At 51.2% G+C, this 20,017-nt stretch overlaps 1 long non-coding RNA gene across 2 annotated transcripts; it reads right to left on the reverse strand.

The window, feature by feature from the left end:
• Window positions 1-3,121: 3,121 nt before the first annotated feature.
• Window positions 3,122-17,782, reverse strand: LOC115945106 (uncharacterized). Of its 2 annotated transcripts, XR_004079584.2 has the most exons (4): window positions 17,586-17,782; window positions 14,596-14,929; window positions 6,745-6,922; window positions 3,122-4,319 (listed from the first exon to the last, which is right to left on the reverse strand). It is a non-coding gene; the product is annotated as an uncharacterized LOC115945106 (long non-coding RNA). The 2 variants fall into 2 exon arrangements; XR_014148245.1 differs by lacking the exon at window positions 3,122-4,319 and having other exon boundaries at window positions 5,784-6,922.
• Window positions 17,783-20,017: the final 2,235 nt, after the last annotated feature.

The following is a 20,017-nucleotide window of genomic DNA, read 5'->3' on the forward strand; positions in this document are numbered from 1 at the left end:
TGTGTGCTGGGCAGGCTCAAAGGAAAGAGCCCAGCTACCAAGGGAAGTGAGACATTCTCTGCCTTAGAGACCTTTCCATTCAAGGCCCAGCATGTACAGTGGTGCAGGTTGTTTATTGTACAAAGATGTTCAACCAAGGGGCGTCTGGGTGGCTCAGCCAGTTAAACATCTGCCTTTAGCTCAGGTCATGATCTCAGGGTCCTGGGATCCAGCCCCGTGTCATGCTCCCTGCTCAGCGGGGAGTCTCCCTCTCCCACCCCTCCCCCGGCTTGTGCTCTCTTTCTCTGTCAAATAAATAAATAAAATCTAAAAAAAAAAAGAGATGCTCAACCAAGGGCGCATGAGGCGGCTGAAACACAGCCAACTCTCCTTTGCACGGTGCTGCAGTCCCCTGGAGGGGCACATTTTCTTGATTTGCAAACATTCTGTGCAGACTAGCCATAGCCCGGGTCCACTCATGGCAGAGCCGTCACTGGCCACCTGGCAGCCGTGAGCCCCAGGAGTCCCCAGGACCTCACCCGAGAGTTCCCACCACAGGCCAGTCCTGACAAGACAAAACATCATCTGCTGCCCTGCACCACTCTGTCTTCCGGAAATTGCACCAAGTTAGCGTGTCTAGCCCTCAGTGTACCCCATGTTTGCTTTGAGTCACAAGGGAAAGTGTGATTCTTAGCATGTATTATAAGCATCCATTACCTGGGTCAGTACAAAAAACATCCACCAAGCAAGGTGATGTCAGATCAGAAGTCAGCACCCGGAAACGCCCATCCTAAGGACCCAGGCAGTTACGAAAGGTCATTACAGTTTTAGCTCTGAATTTCCAGGGGAGTCTTTTTTTTTTTTTTTAATTTTTTTTTTATTCTTATGTTAATCCCCATACATTATATCATTAGTTCTAGATGAAGTGTTCCATGATTCATTGTTTGTGCATAACACCCAGTGCTCCATGCAGAACGTGCCCTCCTCAATACCCATCACCAGGCTAACCCATCCTCCCACCCCCCTCCCCTCTAGAACCCTCAGTTTGTTTTTCACAGTCCACCGTCTCTCATGGTTCATCTATCCAGGGGAGTCTTGATCGGTGATGTAATTCCCCTCCAATCAACCAACGGTCCTCCCAGTATCGATGGCCCCCTACTCCCTGCCAGGCCCTGTGTTGGCCAGGGGTCCCGAGCAGCCCAGATCCCCACCCGATGAGGTTAGATGTGCACCCACCATCAGTCTACACCAGTGTTTAACCTTTGACCTCTGGGATCCCAGGTGACTGACCCTTAGTGTCCCAGAGGCCTGAGTTCTCCTCACTAGGACAATGGAGCATCCATGAATATCACAGGGTGCCTGGGGGCCCGCTGTGAGGTCTCTGCATTCCGGCCCCTCCAGCCACGAGTGCTGAACCAGCCATGCAAATACACTAATAGGGGCAGAGAACCCTGAACGGGATTTGCTGGTGACTTCTGCCCCTCCCTGCCTTCCTCCCATCCATCGGCCAGTCGATCTTAAGCCTCGGGCCCTGGGCTTCCCATACTGAGAGGATGCAGACAGGGTGGACGCTCAGAGTGGGCTTCTCTCCCACCCAGGCTCATCTTTCCATCCCCTCTGGACCAAACCCCACGCCTCCTCCAAGAGGAAATGGTCTTCATTTGCTTCACCACGACTGTATGCCGGGCACCCTTGCAAGACTGGAGCAGACCAGAGTCCTGATCTGCCGACAGCGCCCTGAGGAACCACTCCGCGAAGGGGTAAGCCCCCGCCTGTGCCTCAGGGAGGAGCCCAGGGCACAGCGGGCGGACTCCCCCCGCCAGTCCCCACCCCCGCGACAGCTGCATGCTCCGCCCTCCCTCCCTCCGCAACTCCCGGAGCCCACGGGTTTGAATGCCCCTGGACGGGCTGACGCACACAGAGGTCTGAGATTCCTGCCCAAGCTCCGTCTCCCGCCGTCTCTGTGCAGTTCCCATGTGACAGCACGCTGCGAGTATCTTTGACACTGTGCCCAAAATAGAAGCCCGTCCCCGGCTACCTGGGTAGAGCTTGTCACCGTCTCTAGAACACAACCTTGGTAATGGGCTCGCTTAGGATCCTTCTAGTAAACGCAGCCGTAACAGAGGCTGGACGCCCAGCCCCTTCATCCAGATGTGCAGCAGAAGGAGGCGCTTTGATAGCTGGAGGACAGGCGGGGGTCCCCTCACGCCCCGCAGGAAGCAGCCTGCTGCTCGGGCCTGGGCCGCACTCCAGCACATTGTGCTCAGACTCACACACACTGTCACTTAGGAACGTTTCCTGAGCCAGGCCCTGTGCTCACAGGCACTCTGCAGAGCGGAGACGACCGTGTCTCCGGCCCCCCGGGCGCCCCTCATGCCTGCCCCCACGCACACCGCCACGGGGCCTCGCTCCCCTCTCTGCTGCACCGCCCCACCTCTCGCCTTCGGGAGCTCTTTATGTAACCAGGCACTAAATGTTCCATCTTGGACGCTGAGGGAAAATGGAGCCTGGGCAGGATCCAAAGGCACTCAGGCTCACGGTCCTGGGACTGGGGTGAGCCCAGGTGTCTGGCTGGCCCCTGCCCAAGCTCCGTCCGCAGCACCACGCTGTCTTTATCTCGGTCAAGGGCGGTTTCCCGCCCTGCCCCGGTTCTTGGCCTCCTTGGGTCCTAGCAGGCCCAGCAGGTGCCTGACCCCTTTGAGACCCAGGAAAGGCTGTGCCAAGTGTCCCCAAGGCCCCTGCACCCTGCCCCCTGTGTCCATGCTGACCCGGTCCCTGTTTTGATGCCTACTTCTTAGTCTGTCCTTTTCCTTAAAGAAACATCAGGAGTCTAGGGGCGCCTGGGTGGCTCAGTTGGTTGGGCGACTGCCTTCGGCTCAGGTCATGATCCTGGAGTCCCGGGATCGAGTCCCGCGTCGGGCTCCCCGCTCAGCGGGGAGTCTGCTTCTCCCTCTGACCCTCCTCCCTCTCATGCTCTCTGTCTCTCATTCTCTCTGTCTCAAATAAATAAATAAAAAATCTTTAAAAAAAAAAAAAGAAACATCAGGAGTCTGGAACCCACAAGCTGGAGTCTGTGGGGGCCCCCTGCAGACCTCTGTACACCCATCCCCACCCCTCGGACCTCCAATGCCCCGTACTTCCATCACGCTGCCCCCAGAATGGTCTCCAGTACTGGGCATGACGTACTCCACCTTTTGGGCACAGGGGCTCAGGCAGCCCTTCTGTCCTGATTAAAGTCCAGGACTCCCCCTTTGGAATATCCTTCCTTTACTGAATATCACACCTACAGGAGTAAAGGCAGGAATCATCACCCCGAGGGTTCTCTGCAAGAAATCACGCTCACCTAGACTGGTACAAGAAGGCTCACCCCCACACTGCAGAGGGGAGGTTGAGGCCCAGGGAGGGAGGGAGCACAGGGTCTGCCATCCATTTGTGATTAGTACCTGGAATGGTTTATGGGAGATGATGCTACAGAAATGTGGGACTAGGGTCCCATGGCTACAGCAGAGCTCACCTACATTTTTCACCACCAGAAAAAGGTACCCCTTTCTTGGACAGACCCTGCTCCTCACCAGGGCAAAGGCTTGGCCAGCAGACTAAGGCTAGATTTCAGGTCCCACTTGCCCCTTCAGCCAAGCACATTTGTGCAGTGAAGCACCTGAGCAACTGTACAGGGCGGCCCTGCACATATAACACTGAAATTATTTGCTGAAGCATCTGCTTCTTCAACCAGACTTAGGGTTTTTGAGAGTGGGAGTCCTGCTTTATTAATCTTTGTATCTCTCCCCATCCTGGCAAAAAGCCTGGCAACACAGGGGCTCACTGAAGCCTGTTGAATAAATGAATGTGTGAACACATGATTCACTCTTCCCACTTCACTACTTCCCTTGCATCTATTGGATTCAGAGCTCCTACTTATAAAGAACTTAATTTTCTTGAAGTTGTGACGACTGTCCCGTGCCTCGGTTGTACCCATCTGCAGCCTGACAGCACCAACTTCTGCTTGGCGTCCTCCTCACAGGAGAGCTGGGAAGGATCTATAAGCAGCAAAGTGTTCGTACCTCCTTGGACAAAGATACAAGCTTTTGCTGGGGTTTGTAGAAGAGAGCCCCACGGTGCCCCGTAAATCCGTGAGTCTCCTCTCTCCCTGCACACACACTGCTGGCTGGCTGGAGCTATTCTGGGCTTTTCCTCAGGTGTCACTGGTAACTCAGAACTCAGCAGTGACAAGCTAGCAGATCCACTTACAGAACGCAGCTCCTGAAAACGACTAATGACGCCGTGAAGAGACAGGAGGCAGGAACCAGCAGTATTTGGTCTTCGGTTTAAGGCATAAGTATCTGAAAATGAGCAATTCCTTGGAGTCAGCGTCCAAGATGGAACATTTAGTGCCTGGTTACATAAAGAGCTCCCGAAGGCGAGAGGTCGGGCGGTGCAGCAGAGAGGGGAGCGAGGCCCCGTGGCGGTGTGCGTGGGGGCAGGCATGAGGGGCGCCCGGGGGGCCGGAGTGGGACCCCAGCTTCCACTCACTCCGCTGGGACCAGAGCACCATGCCGCAGACGTGGCTGGAGGAGAACGTGGCAAAACCCAAAAGGAGAGGCACCCCCCCTTCTCTCCAGAGAGCCAGCAGGCCTCCGGGGATCTGCCCCAGGGAAACGAGGAGAGGGTGGGTTTTCTCAAGTCTGGGCTCTGGACACAAGGGCTTGTCGTGCACAGGAAGGGGGTCTGGGAGGCCGGGCAGAGGCTCAGCACCCCACCCAGCCCAGAGACAGGGAGCCGGTGTGGCGGGAGGTGCGCTGGTAACAGCCAGCCCCCTACTCTCAGCCGTGGGGCTGGGTCCTGACTTGCGGCGTGGACTGATTTCTGTGCTGTGAAGATTTCCTGCGTGGCCGGTTTCAGGCACCACGTAGGAAGTTGGGAAGGGCGGTGCCAACAGCCGGCTCTCACAAGCCGATGTAATACTGCACACCAGGAGCACGGAAGCGTGCAGCGCCCGGGTGGAGAGGAGCGGGACCCTCCCCTGGGTGGCCCGTGGGTACCAGGGACTGAAACCCAGGCCGCTGCAAACGATCTCAGAGCCTGGCTCGGGGTGGAGGCCAAGGAACCACCCTCCCCCGGACTCTCCCCCTTGGGCTCAAGCGTAAGCCCACAGTAGTGACCATATGGGACAGAAGAACACAGCTCTGCTGACGTTTCTGGCCTGTGCCAACCGTCCCTGCTCACCCTAACGAGGAGCTGCTCCCGGCAGTGACTCAACCGCAGGGACTGGGAGCTCATGCCCATTTTTAATTTGATTTACAAAAATAAAATACTGGTTGTTCTTGCACATGCCTGCTGGGATGCAAATTCACACCGCTGCAAAGAATGGCCCATCCTCTGATTTATGGGGGGGATGGGGGGTGGGGGCTCATCCCTGCAGGTTTCCGGGTCCAGGAGGGAAAACGACACGAGCATTCACATGCGCCCCCGTGGAACAGACCACGGGAAGGAATGCGAGCACAGCGCACATTCCCATGGCACCGCATCTGCAAAAAGCTTCCCCATGTGAGAGCTGTCACTGTCCTCGGGACCTCGCCAGGCTGACTCGAGTGCCATTTCGCAGATCTGGATGCAGAGGGTCAAAGAGGCCCAAGGCCATTTGGTCCGTCCATGCATTCTCCTGCGCATCTTCTGTCTGCCACGCTCCATGTTCTAGCCCCCACACGGGGACAGGCCCATCTGGGTTTGCCCAGAACTTTCCCAATTTTAGCACCCCAAGTCCTGGGTCCTGTGAGCCCCTTGGTCTTGGGCAAACAGGCACAGGTGGCTACCCTAATCCCCCTCCTACTGTGGCTGCACAAAGCACTATGGAACTCAGAGGAGGAGAGGAAGTACTCTTGGCCTGGGCAGTTGAAATCGGGGAAGGAATCCTGGAGGAGGTTTCCATTGGCTAGGCGTCTAAAGCCAAGTCTGGGGGGGGTGTACAAGTGGGGATGGGTTGGTTAGCACCTTTCAGGCAAAAACAAAACTAATGTAAACACAGAGGGGGTCTGTGAGTCCACGGTGGGGCTGGGCACTTTGAGTTACAAAGTACACTTGTGGAACTCCTTGCAAAGATATTAGAGAAAGCTGTTTTGAATTTCAGAAGCGTGGGTAGTGTGCTTTACTGTGGACTTTCAGAGTATCAGCAACAAAAGAAGACCAAGAGAAACAAACAGACAAAAAAAACCCCCAAAACAACCAGATGACAAAGGAAGAAGAACCATAAGGGCTTCGGTGTTCCTGACAGTAAGTGGCACAACGCCTTCAAAATTTTCTAAGAAAATCATTTGCAACCAGGGCGCCTGGTGGCTCAGTCGGTTAAGCGTCTGCCTTAGGCTCAGGTCATGATCCCAGAGTCCCAGGATTGAGTCCCACATTGGGCTCTCTGCTCGGCGGGGAGCCTGCTTCTCCCTCTCCCACTGCCTTTCCCCTCCCCACCCCCTGCTAGTGCTTGCTCTCTCTCTCAAATAAATAAATAAAATCTTTAAAAAAAAAATCATTTGCAACCTAAAAGTCTATCCCCAGCCAAATTATCAATGGAGGAATGGCAGATTAAAGGCACTTTCAGACATCCCAAACCTTGAATGTCATATTTCCTACACACCGTTTCTTTGGGTATCGAATGTAAAACAAGAAAGAGAAAAACGCGGGATCCAGAAAGTAGGAGTCCAACCCCAAACTGCATCCCTCCCACACACAAACCTGGCCACACTCCCCTGTCTCCCACCCGCAGTGTTCTGTCACCTTGGGGATGCTCTGTAACGCTCACACGCTGCTTCCATTCAGCCGAGTGCCCTCCAAGTTCGTCCGGGTCATTGGGTGAATCAACAGCTTGTTGCTTCTCATCGCCGAGTAGAACTCCACAGCAGGAACACAGCACCATTGGTCAACGTCGCCAAGGGACGTTCTGGTGGTTTCCTGCCTGGGGTTATGGCAACAAAGCTGCTGTAAGCATTTTTGGACAGAGGTTTACATGGACTTAAGTTTTCATTTCTCTGGGATAAACGCCCAGTCGTGTGGTGAGCACATACAGAAAATTGTAAGAAAGCCCGAGACTCTTCCAGAGTAGCTGCACCGTTCCTGGTTCCCACCAGCAACGTAGGAGAGATCTTGTCTTTCCCCATCCCGGCCACCATTTGGTATTGTCACTATTTGTTATTTTAACTGTTCTAATGGGTGTGTGATGACAGCTCATCACGGTAATTGGCATTGCCCCCAACTAGGCACCCCCCCACCAGCCAGGCCTTCTTGGCCATCCACACGCCCTCCTCAGCACATTATCCCCTCTCGGTCCTTGTCCGTTTTCCAGTTATGTTGTTTGTTGCTTGACTACTGAGTGTTGGGAGGTTTTTTCACAATATTCTAGATGTGAATCGTTTGTCAGATATGTGATTTGCAAATATTTTCTCCCTGTTTGGAACTTGTCCTTTTCTCCTCTTGACAGAATCAAGTTTGACTTCAACGCTGTCCAAAGTATTGATTTTTCTTTAACAGACGGCCCTTTTGTTGTCAAACCTGAGAACTCTTCACCAAGCCCTGTGTCCTGCTTTCTCCCGAAAGTTTAACGGTTTTACATTTGTACCTATGATCCATTTTTTTGAGTTACCTTTTCTGTACACAACGTGAGGTTTCTATCGAAGTCCGTATTTTTGCCTCTGGGTGTCGACTGCTCCAGCATCTTTGCACTGTTCTCAAAAATCAGTTGACTGAGCTTGTTTGGGTCCATTTCTGGATTCTTCGGTTCCGCTAGTCTATGTCACTCTCCCTCCACCAACATCACGCAGCTATGTAACATCTTAAAATTGGGTGGACTGACTTCTTCCACTTTCTTCTTTGTAAAATTGTTCCAGGTATTCTAGGTCCTTTACCTTCCTATGTAAATTTTAGAGTTATCTTGTCTGTACTACAGGAAGTCTTGTAGGAACGTTGATAGGGATTGCATCACTCCTGTCAGTCAGGGAGAGGACCGGCATCTTAGCATTAATGAACTTTCCAGGCCATGAGCGCCATGGCCACCATTTCGATATTCTAGATGCCTGTCATCGGCCTCTGCAGTTTTAAGTATACAAGTCCTACACCTGTATCTTGCTAGACTTGTAATGAACTGACAGTTATTTATAGCTAATTTTCTAGGCTTATAGGCTTACAGTTCATTTTATGTGTCACAGTGCCTGGGCTGAGGGACGCCCAGACAGCAGGTAAAACATTATTTCTGGGCGTGTCTGTGTGGGTGTTTCTGGAAAAGAGGAGCATTTGAATCAGTGGACCAGGTGAAGATGATCACGCTGACCAGTGGGGGTGGGGCAGCATCGGACCCACGGAGGGTCTAACTAAGACACAAAGGTGGAGGAAGGGTGAATTTGTTCTCTGCCCAAGCCCAGACCTCCGTCTCCTCCTGCCCTCGGACACTGATGCTCCTTCCTAGTTCTCGGGCCTTCGGACGCAGACCGGGACTTACACCAGCCCCTCCCTGGTTCTGCAGACTAATATACTATTCCCTCCCCGCCCCCTACAGCAATTGTAAATGGTACCGTATTTTCAGTTTTGTTTTTCGTGTACTTAATGCCATTTTATAGAAATATAATTAATTTTTATAGGTTGATCTTGGATCCTGCAACTTTTATGAACTCACTTCTTACTTCAAAGATTATTTTTTCTTTATAGATTCCCTAGGATTTTCTATGTGGATCATCATGTTGTTTGCAAACAGGTCAAGTTTTATGCCTTCCTTTCTGATCTGTATGACTTTTATTTCCTTTTCTGGCCTTATTGAGCTATCTAGAACTTCCAGTACTATGTTGAATTGCTAAGAATTAACATCAGTGCTACACGATCTGTTCCAGAAAATAAGAGAAGACACTTTATAAGACCAATATTACCCCGATAACAAAATCAGACAAATACAAGTCAAAACAGGAACACTGGGCGCCTGGGTGGCTCAGTTGGTTGGGCGACTGCCTTCGGCTCAGGTCATGATCCTGGAGTCCCGGGATCGAGTCCCGCATCGGGCTCCCTGCTCGGCAGGGAGTCTGCTTCTCCCTCTGACCCTCCTCCCTCTCATGCTCTCTGTCTCTCATTCTCTCTCTCTCAAATAAATAAATAAAATCTTTAAAAAAACAAAAAACAAAAAAACCAGGAACACTACAGGTCAGTCTCCTCCATGAAGATAGACGCAAAAATCCTTAATAAAATATTAACAACTAGAAACCAGCAACAAATAAAGAGAATTACACACCAGGACCAAATGGGGTTTCCCCCAGGGACACAGGTTGGTTCGGTATGTGAAAGCCCATCAACTGTATTAGCAATCTACCACGTTAATAATGCACCCTATTAAGAGACTAAGGAGAAAAATCCCATTTTATTATCAACTGATGTGGAAAAATATTTGAAGAAATTCTCAACACTTTGGCATTGCATGACAAAATCCCTCTGAAAACCAGGAATAAAAAGGAACTTCCTCAACCTGATAAAGAACATCCATTAAAAAAACAAAAACAAAAAAACCCACAGCTAATGTTAGACTTTAATGGTGAAAGCCTGAATGCTCTCCCCGCTGAGATCAAGAACATGGTGAGAACAAGTACTCTCACCACTATTATTCAAGCTAGTGTATATTTTTGAATATTTTTTTTCCCATTATATAATCCCTGGGCTGGAAGATGGGGAGAATTCAGAGGCAATCAGGAGAGTCAGAAGGTGGAGTGGGTCCCCAAGACGGTGGGCATGCGCCCCCCACACTCCTGGACCGAGCGCCATGAAAGAGGACACGGCAGAAACCTTGGATCTGTTCGAGGGAAATGCTACAGCCCAGGGGGCACCACGCCTCTTTTCCAGGTGGAGTTTGGGGAGACGGGTTCTCTCCCGGGGGTCTCCCCCACCCAGCATGGGGCTAGGGCAGCAGTGCAGAGCTGACTCCGTAGGGTGTCTAGGCAACCATCCAAGGAAGCTTGGGGGTTCTCCACTCCCCCGGAAGCAAAATAGAGGAGGGGTAAGCCAGGCAAATGTCCCTTGCCCGAGGTGGTACAGAGCTGCTGGGAGAGAGCGGGGTCTGAAAAGCCCATGTACTGGGGACCACAGTCCCAACAGGACAAAGAGCATCTCCATGGATGCTCGGAGTGTCACTGTTGATGTCGAAGGCCTCCCACCCTTGGGAGGGGGCGGGCCCACCACCGCCCAGCGGTCACACACAACACTAAAGAAAAGAGAAGTGGGACTCCATGAACTGAAAACCCGAACCAGTTGGATTTACTGTCTGCCTCCCATCAAAATCGGGCTCAAAATAAAACTGAAGTTCAGTTCTAGGAAGACACCTGCTTGTGCACTTGGCAACCTGACGAGGAATGACCACGAAAGAAACCTAGAAAGCTCAGTTTTGAGATGTCAGAATCCTGGGGACAGAGGGAGGAGGTGGAGGGAAAGGTAAACCCTCGGGCTAAAGGAAAGATATGACGGTGGGAAGACCCTCACATTCTGGACATCACGAGAACCCAGTGCCGTTCAGGAGTGAACCCCAGGGGCCCACACAGCTGGGAGGACAGTGTTGGTCCTTCGAGGGAGCACAAGGCTCCCCTCTTCCTGCCCTTCCACAGTCAGCACCCAGAAATGTGGGATCCAGTCCCTCCCTTAGAAGAGAAAGCCCATGCTTGCACTTAAGAGGCCATGCTCTGAAATTCTTGCCAGCAAACATCAAGAGGATTCAGAGGGTTTGAACAAGTGGAAACAAAAACCTCTTACCTCCCGCCTGGATCCGTGACTCACTGCATATCTGGTTAAGAACTGGAGGGCCCAGGTCGCAGGCGAATATCCACTCACCCCAGCAAATAAGAATACCCCGGCAGATTCAACCTTCTTCCTTGACAGTCAGCAGGCGGCAGCCAGTGACCCAGAACAAAATACAGGGGCATCCAAAGCTCAGATTGTGTTTCTGCGCAGCTCTGGGTTCTGCCCTCAGGTTCCTGCACACCATGGCCCCTCGCATATGCTGTCTTATCTGTCGTCAAACGCTAGACGGAGCATCCCACTGTCAGGCTCTGAAATCCTTCCCCAGGAGTGGAGGGCATTTTTCCCACAATATGCCACACTGGCCAGGGTGCAGAGCGGGATGCAGCCTGCCAGCCACTGGCACCTGGCACCAGGCCCTGTGGACACCCTGAAGTCGCTGTGGGTGGACACATGAGCCTTTCCGAGTTTGTCCCCCTTCCCGGGCCTCCCTTTCTTCACTGTGAATAGGCTCAGTGGGGAGAGTGGTCTCCTAGATCGGCCACGTCAATACTTGATGTCTCCAGATTGAGCCGCACGTGGCAAACCCAGAAGGCAGAGCCATTCTGTGCACTTGCTTTCAGCTCTACTAACGAAGGTTCTTCTGGATGCAAGTGCCAGAAAATCCAACTGGTCTAGACAAAAAAAGGGGCGGGGGGGAGGAGCTCGCTGGCTAATTTAACTGAAGAGCAGATTCGGGTCCAGCTGGATCCATTCGGTTAAATAACACCATCTAGACCCAGTCTCTTTCCTTCCACCCACCATCTCTGCTTTTCTCACGTGGGCTGGAATCTCACTCATGGCAGCAAGAAGGCTGCCGCTGCGCCCGGGTTCACATCACGTGGTCTCAGCCTCCCCAGCACCTGGCTTGGACCACATGACCATCCCTGGTCCATTCAGGAAGACCAGAGGGATGGAGCGTTCTGACTGGTCAGGCCTGGAGCTGGAGGTGGAGTCACTCTTCCTCTGAACCATGTGGACTGAGACGTGGGAACGTGTTGCTGCCAGAGGAGGAGATGTGTGATCACAGGTGCGGGAACAGACGTCCTTTCGTCCATTCCGTTGGCCTTTGCTTGGCACTGGGATGAAGCCCCGACCTGCACTCTTGCCGTCATAGTCTTCTGAAGCCCAGCAGTGAACGCCGCCTGCTCTGGAGGAGTCCAAGGCAGAGTGGCCGGGATGCTGAGCCCAAGTGGGCGAGAGTTGCCAGCGACGCCCCCCATCCCCGTGAGCAGCTGGTGAAGACCAGCGCGTCAGCCCCAAAGCAAGGCCAGAGAAGCTGAGGACCCATGGGGCGGACGAAAAGCAGCATCAGAGGGAGAGAATTCTCAGCACCAGTTTGAGCCCTTCTGCAGGTCAGGGTGCCTGGGCCCAGCAGATTTACCCCTGAGCCCTGGCACCTTTAGCTCTGGCCAGGGAAGCATCACCACTGCGGGACTCCAAAAGGGTGCACGTGGTCTTCCCTGGGCCCCCACTCACCCCAGACCTCAGAGCCTGAGCTCCCTGTGCAGTCATGCTCTCACCAGAGGACCAGCGACACGTGGGTCTGGTTCGAGGATGCTGCTGGACCACCTGCACCTGCTCCTCCACACTCACCCACCACCTTTCCCCACCCGGCTCTGCGTCCCAGGAGCTGGCCTTTAGGGACCTGGTTGGCAGGCTCCCAGCCCCCTGCCTATCTACTGGGTTTAGCCAATAGGAAATAAAGCAGGAGATGGGGGGAGGGAGAAACTGGGGTGTTGACTCCCCAGTTCTCACTCTGCCCCATCACGGTGGGCTGTGTGTGTCCCTGTACTGAAGGTGACAGCCCCGGGCCCCTGGCCCTGTCTCTGGCTCTAGCCCCTGCCCCTTCCGGCCAGTGTGGAAACAGCACCCCACTGTTACTGGCCCCAGGAAGCTGCGCCACCCCTTGTGGCTTCCCCACACCCTGACTCAGCTTTGTAAGTGGTCCTCTTAGTAAACTCTCCTGTTACCCAGAATGTGCCATCTGCTACTTGCCAGGAACCTGTCCGAGGAGAAGGAGCCTGATGAGGTCAGGCGGCACCCTGAGCCTTGGAGAATCAGGGCCCTGGACATCCCTGGAGGAGCAGGGAGCCAGCTACGGCACCTGGGCAGGGGCTGCAAGGGGGAGGTAGGAACGGTCAGGGCAAAGTAGGAAGTCGAGTGGGGAGCCACTCGGGGGCCAGCGTGTGGCTGAATGGGAAGCAGGCTCAACGTCCAGCCCTCACCAGAACCCGCCATGCTGGCTCGCTGATCTTGGACTTCCAGCCTCCAGAACGGTGAGGAATAAATGTTTGTTGTTGATAAGCAATACCCAGTTGCGGTAAGAATAGCCTGAAGACAGTACAGCAATCCTGGACTGTTAGATGAGAGAGAACCAAACCTCGACTGAATTTGAGCTGCCATCTTTAGGATTCGTTTGTTAGAGACTTCAGCCTACACCAACTAGACCCTGAAGCTGACCTGGGGGTTCATTCTCAGTGCATTTGGGCTCCTTCCCAACGAGTTTAAGGAACCGTGCAGTGTATTAGATTCGGGAGGGTGCGGACATACTGAGAAGTTATTTTTACCCACTTTGGACACCTCCCTCTTAAGAAAAAAATTTCTTCATTGATTTTCTTTTTTGACTGAAAACAGCAAATCAGCCTAATGATAATATTTTTATCTTAAAATTCCTCTCTGAATCCACTTTCTTAAAAGCTTCTCTCATTTTAGACTGCACAACAAACCTACCCCAAAGAATCAATACAGGGCTGGGAACTATTCCTCACCTAGCAACTCAGTAAAACCTCTCCTCCAGAATATTCTGGAAATCTCTGTAACTGTGCCATTATGGGGAGGTGAACTCTGCAAATAGCTGAAGATTTGCTTTCTCTTTCAAGCACCAGAAATTTTTACCCGCGAGCATCTCTCAAAAGTCTGTACATGTCCCTGTCCTATTTGTTCACTATAGTAACTTTTCATTAAAAAATTAGAAAATAAGGATAAGGGGGAAAAAAGAAAAATATCGAATTAAAATGAGATGCAGAGCACATATGCCTACTTTCCCTCCCACTCCCCTAAAATGACTCAAAAGATCAGATTAGCTGGGCCTGATTCCAGTGAAGGGGGTGGTAAATCTTTGACTTACTTTTCATATTCTTGCCTGTTTATAAGTCAATTCTAGCCCCATATATGTAACAAAATTTGATCCAAAGAAAGGATGGTGGAGAGGCAAGAAAGGCAAGCTAAGACCCCAGAGACCCGAATTCTGCTTCTAGCTAGCCATGAACTTCCTGTGTGACTTTGAGCATGTCACTTCCCAATGGAAAGATGAGGGGGTTGGACTGACTTATTCCCCAGTTTCCTACCAGCTCTGCATCTGTTAGGGTTTAGGAAACAGAGAGAATATCCAAATTGGATCATTTGAGAGAGAAGTATATTAGAGGGACTAATTCCAAATGTCTGGGCTGGGGGTAAGGAAGTCACCAGAGACGATGCTCTTCCAGGTAGTAAATACCACCCCTCGTCCTGAGGAGCAAGGGAGGCCCCTGGGACCTAGAGATCAAACAGGGCAGGAGGGAGGCGACGGCCACCTCACCCCCTCTCCCTCCAGGAAAACGTGTCTCTCGGGCCAAACCCAGCCAGAAGCCCTTGATGGAGCTGGGACCAGGGACGGCTGCCACCCCCTCCCCCAGGGCCGGAGCCGGCTGGAGCAGAGCAGAGTGGCGCCAGGAGGTGCCAGGCACGGACTCGCACTCGGGTGGCCGGGCTCTTGTGCTCTGTGCTCTGCTCAGGGAGGACGGACTGCTGCTTCTTGTAACTCGCAGTCAACCGTGTACTTGGCTCCCTCACCTGTGAACTTTCCCTCCTAATCCTCGATGCGCCAGGAAGCCTAATAACCAAGTCCACTCGGAGGTGAAGGGCAGCGTACGTGCGGAGGGCACGGGCAGGGCCTCGGGGCGTGAGCCTGCTAAGTCCGGGCGTTGCAGCACATGCCACTGGCTTTCCTTCTGGCCGCTCAGAGGCCCTTTATGTTTGCTTCCAGCCCTGCTGCTGCTGAGCTCCAGCGAGTCCCCGGGGGCCTGGACTGCACGGGGACACGGGACTGCGAGCGTCGGCTTCCCCAGCCCTGGTGCTCACTCACCACCAGACACGTCTCAGCTTCTGTGCATGGCTGCCAACTGCCCTGAACACAAACCAGAATTAGAGACTCATCCCCGGGAAATAGAATTGAGTGCAATGAGCTGCTAGACATTCATCAAACTGAGTATGTGCCCTCTTCCCCGGGACCCCGAGAACAGTCACAAAATTGACCACGGACAGGGCCCGAGAAAAACAGCAATGCATTTCAAATGTAGGAAGAGTACAAACCACGTATGATATGATTATATATTATATTTAATATATTTAAATATATGTTATGTATTTTATATGGCATACACATTATCTATAGAACATATAGAAAAAAATGTATTTTTGTTCTATAACTATATAGCAATCCCATTGGATCTGGAAAAAAATCAGCACTTAAAAGAAAGGGCATAGTCTTAAATACTAACCAGAAATAGTAAAAATGAATAAATTAAGCATTCAAGAAACTGAAGGAAATAACAAACAAATCTAAAGAAAGCAGAAGAAAGAGTTTAATAAAGACACAGGTGTATATGTTAACGAACTAGAAAGATAGAGTTAACAAATAAATTTAAAGTCTCAACAACAAGGATAATAAAATTAAAACCTTTGCAAGGAAAGACAGATCATTTAAAACAGAAAATCGGTACCTAAGAAAGGGAAAACACAGATGGAGAAAATCAGAAAACTTGTAAGTAAATGTTCAGTCTATATAAAAAATTGGAAGATGTAAATAAATGATCTTGGACATTATAAATCACCAGGATTGACTCAAGAAGAGATAAACAAACAAAATAAAACAATGATAATGTAAAAATCCACCAGGGTCAAATGGGAGTTATCTGTTGTGAAATGTACTTCAAGTGCCTAATTGGCAAACCCGAACACATAAATTAAAAATTTAAAAACAAGAAGAATTAAAGATAGTAGTGGCTTATAAAACAAATATAGAAATGGTGATAGCTTTCTTATATACTAATAATGTCCAGTTTTTTAAAAATAGAAAAATATCATATTTTTATTAGAAATGACAAAATGTAATACTCAGAAATAAACAGGAAATGTACAAGACAAATATAAAGAAATGTATATAATTCTGTAAGAAAAATTTGAAGGACGAAAATTGGAGTGATGCACTCTTTTCTTGAATAAGAAGACAAAAATATCATAAAATATTAATTCTTCCTAAATTAATATTTTCAATGTAATTCCCGTAAAAACCTCAATGAGACTTTTCTGGAACTTGATAAAATGAATAATGAATTAACCTTTTTTTATTCAGATGTAATTGACATGTAATGAATTAATCTTGGAGAATAAATGCAAAAGATATTTAGGAACACTTTAAAAATATAAAGTGATGGGGGTGGTCTTGTTCTTCCAGGTCTCAAAGTGGATATTAAAGCAGTAAGAAATAAAGTCAGGTGTCGCTGGTATAAGACAGACAGACAGACAAAACAACAGGACAAAAACTAGCATCTGAAATGGTCCCAAGTATAGTTAAGAATTTGGCGTACGATGAAGATGCTACTTCACATCAGTGGTTGAATTTGGATTATTCAAACCAGTGGTTTTGGGACAACTTACCAGACATTTGGGAAATCAGGAAAAATTAATAATGAACCAGATCCCAGCCTCACTCTCAAAAATAAACTCCTAATTAAAATTATGCATGGAAAAATGAAATATAAAAACAGAGAAGAAAGTATGGGCAAGTATGTTTCAATCTTGAAGGAGCTGGGACACAGCCTGGGGGTGGTAGGGGAAGTCCAAAGTCAGAAACCATAAGGAAAAAGATTTGTGTACAGTTCAAATTGTAAAAGTTCTTACAACCCCTATAAAGACATGTGTGGTATTTAGGCATAGTAGATACATTCAGGATTCAAGACAAGCAACAGACTGTGGAAATTATTCGCAAGGTGCATGATGGCCGATGGTGAATATCCCTCATATATGAAACACGGTGACAAATCTACAAGAAAAATATTAACACATCTGAAAAAAGGTGTTAATAAGAAACGCACAAAAGGAATGCAAAAGATCATAAGCATTTAAAAATGTCGAATCTCTCAAGCAATAAAAGAAGTGCAAATTAATACAAGAAGGGGATATCATTTTACCCTTCCCAAACGGGCAATGCTCAAGAGGTGGAGACTCTCGATATCCAGGCGTGACAGGTGGGTGAAGTGGGTGGCTCGTCCGCCCATGACAGCCACGCACAGAGTAAAAGACCTCTCTGGAAATCTAGCGTAATATGTACCCATGTTTCATACGCACACTGCTTAACCTAGAAAGGCCACTTTCAGGAATTCAAGGGAGGGAATTCCTGGGAGGGAAGTGTATACACAGGAATTCCCAAGGGAGGGAAGTGTATACACAAAGATATTTAGTGCAGTGTTATTCCCCAAAACTATGAATCGGAAACAACCTAGATGCCCAACCATGAAAAATCTATTCATCAAATTCACGGTAATATGAGGACATGGTCCCACACACCGCTAAGTGAGGCGAGCCGGAGTGAGATTTCAGATAGCCTGCATTGCAAGAAGCCCATTTTGGTAAACAGATTAGCATCGAATAAAAGTCAAGAGGATTAGATACCAAAAAAATATATATGTATGTATGTATGTATATGTACATACATATAGAAGGAGTTATGCTTGTATTTTCTATATTGTGCTCATTTTTACAAAGAGCCTTATTATACTTACCATCAGAATAACATGGTTATTTTCACTGGCTGGGAAGTCACGGTGCAAATCCCTGGTGTCTGCACGCACGGGGCCGGTGGGGGGCGGCTGACGGAGCTGACCCTCTGAGCTCAGGCTGGAGCAGCAAACCCTCCTGGGCAAACCTCCACATACTTAATTCTTCATTTTTTTAGGTGACGTGAAGTTCCATGTTTTTTTTAAACATACTGTCAAAAGAGCCAAGTTTCTCTGACTGTGACAGCTGTCCTCCCACAGAGGCCTCCCGTGTACACGCTGCCCTGCTCAGCAGGCGACAACCCCCCCCCCCAGGTGTCCTCCCAGCCCCAGGCCTAAAGGCCAGTCAGACCCACAGACCACCGCCCAAGCTGAGTTTGTGCAAAGCCCGGTAGAAATGCCCCCTGCGAGGACTCAGCAGGATTGGCTGGCCATTTCTAAGTGCGCCGATCAGCTCCCCAAAATACTCCTTAATTCTCCTTCCTGCTTCCTTATCTACAGACACCTGTTCCCCAAACTCAGGGGAAGATGGTTTTCCTCCTGTGGGAAAGGCCTACACTCCACAAAGCAGAGACTGTGTTTTGTTTATCGCTCCGTCCCCAGTGGCCCAGCCCAAGGCCTGGCACAGACTAAGGGGCCAATGAACACTGGGGGGGCAGGAGCGTGTGAATGAATGAATGAATGAATGAATGAACACATCCCATCTCCTCCCACCTCCCAAGCGCTCTAGATTCTCCAGAGCTGGTGCGCAGTGGAGCAAGGCCCATCAGCAGGGAGCTGTGCAAAGGCACCCTCAGACCCCGCGGGCAAGGAGAATCTGCAGCCTAACGAGACCCCCGGTGATCTACGAGCATATGACAGGGTCACAGGTTCTGCCGGATACTCAGGTTCCCTAACTTCGCTGCACATGAAAATATACAGCCCACTCGTGGCCGGTTGTGACACGGACTTGTCAAACATCCCCAGGTGATTCCGAGGCGCCGTCCAGGTTCAAATTCAGGTACCATGGGTCTCTCTGTCACAGCAGCTGCCATGCAGGCCCAGCCTGGGCTCTGACCCACCCGAGAGATCCTGCCCCCTTTTAGGATAAGAGCCGCCCCCAACCCAGGGACCACCTACTCAGCTGTACACAGACCCTGGGGACACACTACCCAGCTCAAACCCCACCTCTGCCACTTCTGGGCAAGTCCCTCAACCCCTCCGTGCCTCATTTTCCCCACCTGCACAATGGAGCTGGTGGGTTGGGGCGAGCCTCCTGCCCTGGGTTGTGCAGGGGTGGAACGACTTCACTGACCTGGAGCGCTCACAAGAGAGCCCCTGCCCCAAAGCGTTCGCAGCCTCTGTCTCCTTCTGCCTGATAGAAGAGTTTGGGTGAAGAACCTCACTCCTGGAAATTCTGCTTCCATAAGGAGGGCAGACAAGAAGTAAAGGTGGTCACAGTGTCGGGTCCCTCTGGGGACAACCCAGGCTGAATGTAGAGGCTTAGCCATCTTCCCACTTCGTTTTCATTATTCTCGAAGGAAAATCAGTCTCACTGGTTCCTTACATTGAGTCCCCGCACCCGGAGCCTGGGCACTGAGAGGGCAGGTTAAGGTTAACACAGTCCCTCCCCAGCGCGCTCCCCACCAGAGGAACGCAGGCCTGCGCCACTGCGCCCAGGGCTGGGGCCGCTCCAACTCCTCCACGGCGGGTGTCTTCTCTTCGCGGATTCCGCGGGCCTACCCAGGACTGCGTGATTCCCTTCCCTTGCGCCAGACCAGGGTGTATGTGTGTGCGCGCGCGTGTGTGAGCGTGTGTGTGTGCGCGCGCCCGTGTGTGAGCGTGTGTGTGTGTGTGTGTGTGTGTGCGCGCGCGCGCGCGCCGGGGGGAGGGGTGCCCGCAGGTTCGCTGCTGAAAGATGGGTGTCCGTCCTTCCTTCCTTCCTTCCTCCCTCTCTCTCCAGGGCTGCGCGGCCGCCCTTGGCCGCTGCACGCGGGCTGGGCCGGGCCGGGCGCCACGCCGGGTCCCAGGGAGGCCGCTGCTCCCTGCGGCACGAGGCTGTGCGCGCTCCCCCTCCCGCGCCCCGGCTCGCCCGGAGGCCCGCGCGCCCTCCCGGTGCAGCATGCGGGCGCTGTGACGTTCTCGGACAAATGCCGTGTAACTGTGTAGGCGAGCGGGAGCTAAAAATAAGAACGGAAAATCTATCATTAAGGTATCATTGCGCCAGAGCAGCTATTTGAAGGCTCCCATGGTCCCTGGCGCCTGCGTTTGAAGCCCGCCTTTAGGCTTTGGGGGGTATTTGCAGAAAACTCCCGGCAGCGGCTCGCCAGCCAGACCGCGGGGCGCAAGGGGTGGCCCCAGTAATTATGGCAACACTCAAAATAAAATAAAATGAAATGGAATAAGCGCTCACCTAACCCCTCCCCCATCGCACCCCCTGTGCTATCCCTCAGGTCGCT

Source organism: Leptonychotes weddellii, chromosome 9, assembly GCF_054177405.1.
Source record: "Leptonychotes weddellii isolate Sample4059 chromosome 9, ASM5417740v2, whole genome shotgun sequence".
Classification (NCBI taxonomy): Eukaryota; Metazoa; Chordata; class Mammalia; order Carnivora; family Phocidae; genus Leptonychotes; species Leptonychotes weddellii.